The following is an 8230-nucleotide window of genomic DNA, read 5'->3' on the forward strand; positions in this document are numbered from 1 at the left end:
TAATAATATTATGATAATATGATATTATTATTATTATTATGTAATACAATGTAATAATAATAATAGTAATAATAATAATAATAATACACTTTTATAATTGTATATTTATATTACTTGTAATGTTACTAATAATATTGCAATATAGTCGTATGGTACAATATCTCTCTATATAAAAGGGTAATGAAATTTCAACCTAGGACAAAACAACAAAACTAAACACCCCACAACCTCGAAAATTGACAGCACAACCCCTCATCCACGCCTCTACGTTTATACAACAAAAAGAAAAGAAAAATAAAGTCCTAATTAGAGGGAGAGGAATAATTGTTTTTATCCAATTGCTGCCAGTTAGAGGGCTAAGCTCTGCCCACGTGGTCTCCTAGCAACCCACTCAGCCCAGGGGACAGGCAGAGTTAGGCCTCACTTAAGCCTCTTCCACACTGCCTATAAAATACAGATTATCTGATTTTAACTGGATTTTATGGCAGTGTAGACTCAAGATCCTTCCACATAGCTATATAACTCTTTACCCTTTACCTTAACTACCACCAATTCCTCAATACTTTATTTCCCATACCACCATACTTCGCCACAGCAACGTGTGGCCGGGCACAGCTAGTAATAATATATAATGCTAATATTGTGCTATACTAATAATATAATATATTGTATGTATATATAACTTGTAAGCCACCCTGAGATCCCTTCGGGGTGAGAAGGGCGGGATATAAATGTCGCTAATAATAATAATAATAATAATAATAATAATAATAATAATAATAATATTTCCTCGCCGTTAACGTATCTCTGGTCTTCCAATACGACTGGCCATTTGAGAAGTATTCCATGCACACATACAAAAACATTGAAGTGGTGATTTTCTAGGCACAATATACTGCTTTCTGTTGTGCGTCAACAACAGGGGTCCTCAAACTTTTTAAGCCGAGGGCCGATCCACAATCCTTCAGACTGTTGAGGGGCCGGATTATCATTTGAAAAAAATATAAACAAATTCCGATGCACACTGCATATGTCTTATTTGTAGTGCAAAAACAACAACAACAACAACAACAACAACAACAACAATGAAAGAACAATACAATATTTAAAAATAAAAACAATTTTAACCAACATACATTTATCAGGATTTCAATGGGAAGTGTGCTCCTGCTTCTGGCCAATGAGATAGTCAAGTTAATTAGGGTTGTTGTTGTTGTTGTGGTTGTTGTTGTTGTGTGCCTTCAAGTCATTTCAGACTTTGGGTGAGCCTAAGTCTAAAATTTATTTACTTATTTATTATTTACTGCATTTATTTACTACATTTGTATCACACCCTTCTCACCCCAAAGGGGACTCAGAGTGGCTTACAAATTATATGTACATACAATATATTATATTATTAGCATAGCACAATATTAGCAGTATATATTACTATATTGAACTATACCACTATACTGTAATATTATTAGTAATATTATATGTAATATAGAATATATAATTAATATTATTATATGGTATTATTATTAGTGTTATATTGTATTACATTATAATATTATTATCAATATTATATGTATATACAATATATTATATTATAAATGAGGGCGGGGGCCAGGTAAATGACCTCGGAGGGCCGCATCCGGCCCCCGGGCCTTAGTTTGGGGACCCCTGGTCAACAACATCTCACAGGAGCCGTAAGCCTCTCCCGTATTTTAAAGTATTCCTGATGAAGTATCAGCTAAATATGGAAGCAGCAGGTACCCTGTTTCTTATGCACCGCGGCAACTCGAACACCCACACACTCAGAGGAAATACTGCAAACATCAGCCCATTTACAACACTTTTTGTCCTCCTCCGGTTGAATGGAGACAAGGGAATGCACCAGCAGCATGCTCTTCTGAATCGCATTCTAATTAAATCAGTCAAATGTGAAAATCCTGTTCATATCCAGGCCCCGATTAATGCCAAGACATTCCCATTCGCCGTTCACTTTCAACTCCTCTGTTTATTCACCCAAATGGAGTCAATTGAAAACTGGGATTTATGAGCTTGGCTGCAGGCGACATTCTCGGGCGGCAATAACTTATTTCCTTCATTGCGCCGCATGGAGGCCTCTCCCTTCCACCTATATATATATATATATATATATATATATATATATATATAATACATCCCTGCTGTTCAGTATTCTCCGAGGGGATGAAAAATTCATGGAGATTCGCCTGACTGTTAAATAACCGCAAGGCTATTCCACAGCATCATCTAAATCTCACCTGCATCCATCCAATGATTCCCAGACGGAGACTTTGCGGAGCATCTTTTTCGAGGGAATGGGGTTTCAAGGAGATAACAGGGGGTCTTTTGTCGGCTGCTAGCATATATATATATATATATATATATATATATATATATATATATATATGTATATGTATATGTATATGTATATATGTATATATATATATTATTTGCTCTGTTTTATATTCTGCCCTCTCACTCTCACTGAGGGACTCTCACTGTTATCCGAACGGATAACACTCGGCAGCAATTTGATGCCGGTCAAACATAGTCCGATACTAATAGAAAATACATAAAATACATACAGTAGAGTCTCGCTTATCCGTCATAAACTGGTGGGCAGAATGACAGATAAGCGAAACTGATGGATAACAGGGTGGGTGCTTGCTCGCCCTCCCTCCTTCCCTCGCTCACTTACCAGGCCGGGTCCCATCAGTGGCGATGGCAGCGGGGTGAGCGGACCTGGCGGGGTGAGTGAGTGAGTGAGTGAATGAGAGAGCGAGTGAGCAAGGGAGGGCCTTTGCTGCCCTCCTTCCCTCGCCCGTCCTCTGTCCCTCGCTCTTTCACCAGGCTGGGTCTCAGTAGCACCAGGACCTGGCCTGGTGAAGGAGAGAATGAGCGAGGGCTTTTGCCGGCCTCCTTCACTCTCCCGCTCTCCATCCCTCACTCCTTCACCAGGCCGGGTCCCAGCAGCACCGGGACCTGGCCTGGTGAAGGAGCGAACGAGCAAAGGCTTTTGCCGGCCTCTTTCACTCTCCCGCCCTCCATCCCTCGCTCCTTCACCAGGCCGGGTCCCGGTAGCACCTGGCCTGGTGAAGGAGCGAGCGAGTGAGGGCTTTTGACGCCCTCCTTCACTCTCCCGCCCTTCATCCCTCGCTCCTTCACGAGGCCAGGTCCTAGCAGCACCGGGACCTGGCCTGGTGAAGGAGCGAGCAAGTGAGTGAGCGAGGGAGGGAGGGAGGAAGGGCCTTTGCCACCCTCCTTCACTCACCCGCTCTCTGTCCCTTGCTCACTCACCCGGCTGGGTTCCGACAGCACCGGGTCCGGCGGGGTGAGTGAGTGAGTGAGAGAGAGAGCAAGGACATTTGCTGTCGGATAATACGGAGTGTCGGATAAGTGGAAATCGGATAAGCGGGTAACATTTGCATATACCAAATGTTACCCAGCTGAAGTATTTTGTAATAGTCGTTGTGGCTGGACTTCAAGTCTCATCATGCTATGTGAGCTTCCACAAACCGTGCCAGTGTTTTAACTTGGATCATGATGGGTATGTGTGCCTTGTTTGATACAGGTCCGTCATGGGTGGGATTCACGTGGCTCTCCAGACATGGCTGGACTACAGCTCCCATCATCTCCTAACAGCTCCCACCGCCAAGCTACCAGTATTTTTGTTGGATCATGAGGATATATGTACCAATTCTGGTCTGCATCCATCAAGGATAGGGAAAACGAGGAGGGCCTGAGGTAAGTGCTCAAGGAACCGCATCTGACTCCCGGGCCTTCATTTGCCCATGCCTGCCCTAGAGGCTGAGGACTTCATGTCCTAGCATGCCCTGACTGGAGTCCTCATGGCAATGACCCAAAGCCTAGCCAGGGCTGAGCAAAGGATAGCCCCATCATTGGGTCGGAACGACTTGCCCAAACCAAGTCCCACCAAGACAAGGAGCATCAATGGCCAGGGAGTCCAGAAGGATCTTGCAATGGTAGAGCTTGCCGCATGATGGTGGCCTTCAGACACCTCTCCAAACCAAGTCTGTGTTTGTCCAACCCCTCCCTCTCCTCCGCCGCAACCTGGCTAAGCCGTTTATGGAAAGTCTTTCTCTCTCTCTCTCTCTCATTAGGTTAATGATTCTCAGGGAATTATTCCATCGCAAGCCCGGTTAATCCTCAAAATGGAACAGTTAATGGCGTGGATCAATTGGACGCGGTTACGCAATGCCGAGAGGTTGTGCTGCCGTTCCAAAGGATTGGGCCCCATTCCATTAGTTGGAAAGAGGTATTGATCGGGGCTCGCTTTTCCACACGTCGGCACCGCTCAACACCTCTTGCGATCACTTTGGATCGGGTGGCCCAAGGAGGCCCAAGAGGCCCAGATGGCTTCATTCGGCTCTTCTGTCACATGTTGTCCTTCCACGGCGGACATATCTTCCACGGCTTCTTATCAATCCAACTATGTTTCCTTGGAGCGGGCCACAGTGTGGGATGGACCCCAGCCTTTGAGAGCTTGATCAAATCCCTTATTTGCAGGGATTGCTTCTCGTGTAATTTCAGCTCCGTCGAGTGTGATTTCAAGGGCTCCGTAACCCGCCGCCTCCTGAGTTTCCAATCCGTTCTGCGAAGCTGAGAAACAGCTGCCGCGGCTCCAAAGCCAACCAATTTTTAGATTAGTTCCAGCTGCCCCTTCACCCTGGGAGCAACAAATTTAGTTGTTCCTTGATTAAAATTACATGTGTGGATTTCTGGCATGTTTGCTGGGGTTTTGAAATGCTTAAGCGCTCGAGGTCAACACTTGGTCCGTGAACAGCTCAGGCTTCCGAGAGAAAACAGAGGACAAGATGCTTAGCTGGACTTTGGGCTCACTTTAAATGCTATAGCTCCATACTATGCGCTCCTGAGAGTTATAGTTTCCCAAGGTCCACACTCTTCTCTGGGTGCATCTGAACTGGAGAATAAATGCAGTTGGGATCCATTTTAAAAGGCATTATTATTATTAATAATAATAATATTACTATTATTATTATGCCATGTCTCCATGCTGTGCAGTCCCGGGAGTCGTAGTTTTCCAAGATCCATACCCTTCTCCCTGCTACAATGTGATGAAGTCCTTTGGTGGCCTCCCAGAGACCTGAAGGAGCTCAAAAAGGGGGTGAAGTGGCCCTTCAGCTTCCAGAACTTGCCCAGCCCTGAGCCAGATGGATAACATGTCATGTTTCAAAGGAAGCAAGTGCTCTTCGCCTTGCATGATTTTTGTGCAGAAATGTTCTTTCCAGGACAGAAAGAGCCCAGATGTTGTTGGAAATGGGAGATCGGTCGGCGATCAGTCATCCCGTCGGGTTCTGGCACACCGGCACAGCATCATTGGGTGGCGAGATGATTGGACATGACACTGACGGTGTAATACACCAAACGTGTGTCAGAAGAAGGGGAAAGAGACATGCTGAGGGATCCTGGAATCCCGGGCCATTCCTCCGCTCTGGGATCGAACGGCTTCCACCATCACTGGAGCGTCAAGAATCGGGAGAGACAGCCCTCTCCATGGCAGCCTGGGAAACTTCCGCTCGGTTGGTTCCTAGTCTGCGCATGGCTTGAGAAGAAGGAGGAGGAGGAGGTGGTAGGATGAGGCCTTCCATACGGACCTCCTTAGAACAGATTGCTGGTGGTCACCTCCCGTTAAGTCTTGCCATACTTTATGTTTGTCCGTTACTCATTGAGTTCCATGCGGTTGATATGAACATTTGGAAAAGACAATTATTTGAGCTTTAGCATCTTAATTAACTTCCAGATGACATGGCCTACAGTTCTCAGAATCTCCTAGTCAACACAGGATCTATAGACTGGGGGATTCTGGGAACTGGTTGGAAGTGATAAACAATGAAAACTGTCCACCTGGGTATGCGAAACGGTACAGAATTCTGCTTTCGTTTTGAATTTCAGGTCAGATATCCTCTTCCCACCCTGTTCTGTTTTCAGGAAGATTCTTCCTGAAACAGAAACTGAACTCGGGATTCCGGATTATGAATCCGAAAAGCCCGGAATCTTCGGAATGAAAATTTGGAATGAAAACAGTCAGATACTCCTTTCCCATCCTGTTCTGTTTTCAGGAAGATTCTTCTTGAAATGGAATCTGAACTTGGGATTCTAAATTATGAATTTGAAAAGCCTTCTCCTAATCTCCTGGAATCTTTAGAACAAAAACAGGAGGAAAACAGAACAGATTCATACACCTCTATTGGTCATGTTAGCTAGAGAGAACGATGGGAATTGTAGACTAATGATAAGCCATAAAAATGGACCATAGGCCATGTTGGCGGGAGGATTCGGAGAGTCACAAGCCAAAGGACAGGTCATGTGGGGAAATGGCCAGTCATCTATGTCTGGGAACGCTAGGCCAAAAAATTATCACTGGCTTGGCCAGGCTCTCCCTGCTCTACTTGGAATATATATCATTCTGATCCATTTATCTACGAGTTCAAATGATGCCAGGCGCTGCATATTAAACCACACAATAAATTGGATTTTGGCAAGACCCGATTGCAGGTATTAATTTTACTCCTGCAACTGGGGCTTACCCTGCAAAAAGGGACAGTTATTACTTTCCCTGCTCCCTATCAATTAAAAGGCATCCATTCTTGTCTTCTCCGGGGCCCGCCGGACCCTCTGAGAGAAGAAAGGCCTTATTAATAACCCAGAGGCACCTTCTGCTCCCTCGAATCCTGGCAACGCAGGGCGAGAACAGATGGGGTTCGGCCCCCCTCGCGCTTCCATAAATCACGGCACAATATTTCTTTTTCACGCCGCCTACCTACGATTAACGGGTGTTGTCGGCTCCCTGATTAACTTTGTTTATTTCTTAATTAGCTTGAGCGTTGCCTGTCGCGTGGTTAAGGAATAATTGTTTGATTAATGTGCCGGCATTTGCATTTCCATTAAGACTCCCCCAAATCAGTTCGGCGGTGGCAATTAGCGGCCATCTTCGGCGCAGATTTGGAGAAAGGGTAGGATTGCAATTTTGAAGCCCATTAAGTAATAACTGTTATATTGATGGGTGATAATGGGGCATGGATACTAAATGCATAGGAGGAGAAGGATGGGTTGGATTGATGAGTGGCAAAGGTTTTCATTGGATGGCTTTGGAAGGAGGGCTCCTGGATCTACTTATTGGCTGAGATTCGTCATAGAATCTCAGCCAATTACAAGTTTTGTAATGTCTGCTTTGACCTACTACCTGTGGATATCCATTGATCAGTGATAGCCAACAGCGTGACTCATTTGCCACATCCCAATGTTCTTTGGACACCAAGGCACACGGTCTCCACATATCAGAACAGTCCTTGGAAGTTCCAGAGCGCAACAGGAGCACCCAGTGTGTACCTGAAGTGCCCAACGTGCATCACAAGTGTCCAGGGCACGATGCAAGTGTCTAATACACACTCAACTTGTCCAAGGGACTCCGAAATTGACATCTAATGCACGTTAAAAGTGCCCAATAGAGTTGTGCATGGATTCATTTTCCTTCGTTACATCCGTTCTTTCGTTACACGGTCCACAGAAATCAGAACAGTCCTTGGAAGTTCCAGAGCACAACAGGAGCACCCAGTGTGTACCTGAAGTGCCCAACATGCATCACAAGTGTCCGGGGCACGATGCAAGTGTCTAATGCACACTTGACTTCTCTAAGGGACTCTGGAATTGACATCCAATGCACGTTAAAAGTGCCCAATAGAGTTGTGCATGGATTCGTTTTCCTTCGTTAAATCTGCTTTTTTGTTACACGGTCCCCACAAATCAGAACAGTTAGACATGCAAGTGTCTAATGCACACTCAGCTTGTCCAAGGGACTCCGGAATTGACATCCAATGCACGTTAAAAGTGCCCAATAGAGTTGTGCATGGATTTGATTTCCTTCGTTACATCCGTTCTTTCGTCACCTTCGGGAGCATGTAACCTTCATTACTTTCGGGAGTCCCCTCCCAGTATGAAAATCAGCTCGACACGGAAGGAAATGGGAACCGATCCCGGCTCCTCGCTTGCTTTTCATGAGCACCCTCCTTGGCTTGGAAAGAATGCGAGGTGCAGCCAAGCACCTCCTCTGGAGTAATAGAACATCATCCTTGTCTTGGAAAATGTGTGTGGCGTGCAGGTCCAGAAAGTGGGCACACCTGCCTGAAATCAAGTGCCTCCTCTGGAGCAAACTAGCCTCTTTGCCTTGGAAAGTGTG

This window comes from Anolis carolinensis, chromosome X (assembly GCF_035594765.1).
Source record: "Anolis carolinensis isolate JA03-04 chromosome X, rAnoCar3.1.pri, whole genome shotgun sequence".
Taxonomy (NCBI): domain Eukaryota; kingdom Metazoa; phylum Chordata; class Lepidosauria; order Squamata; family Dactyloidae; genus Anolis; species Anolis carolinensis.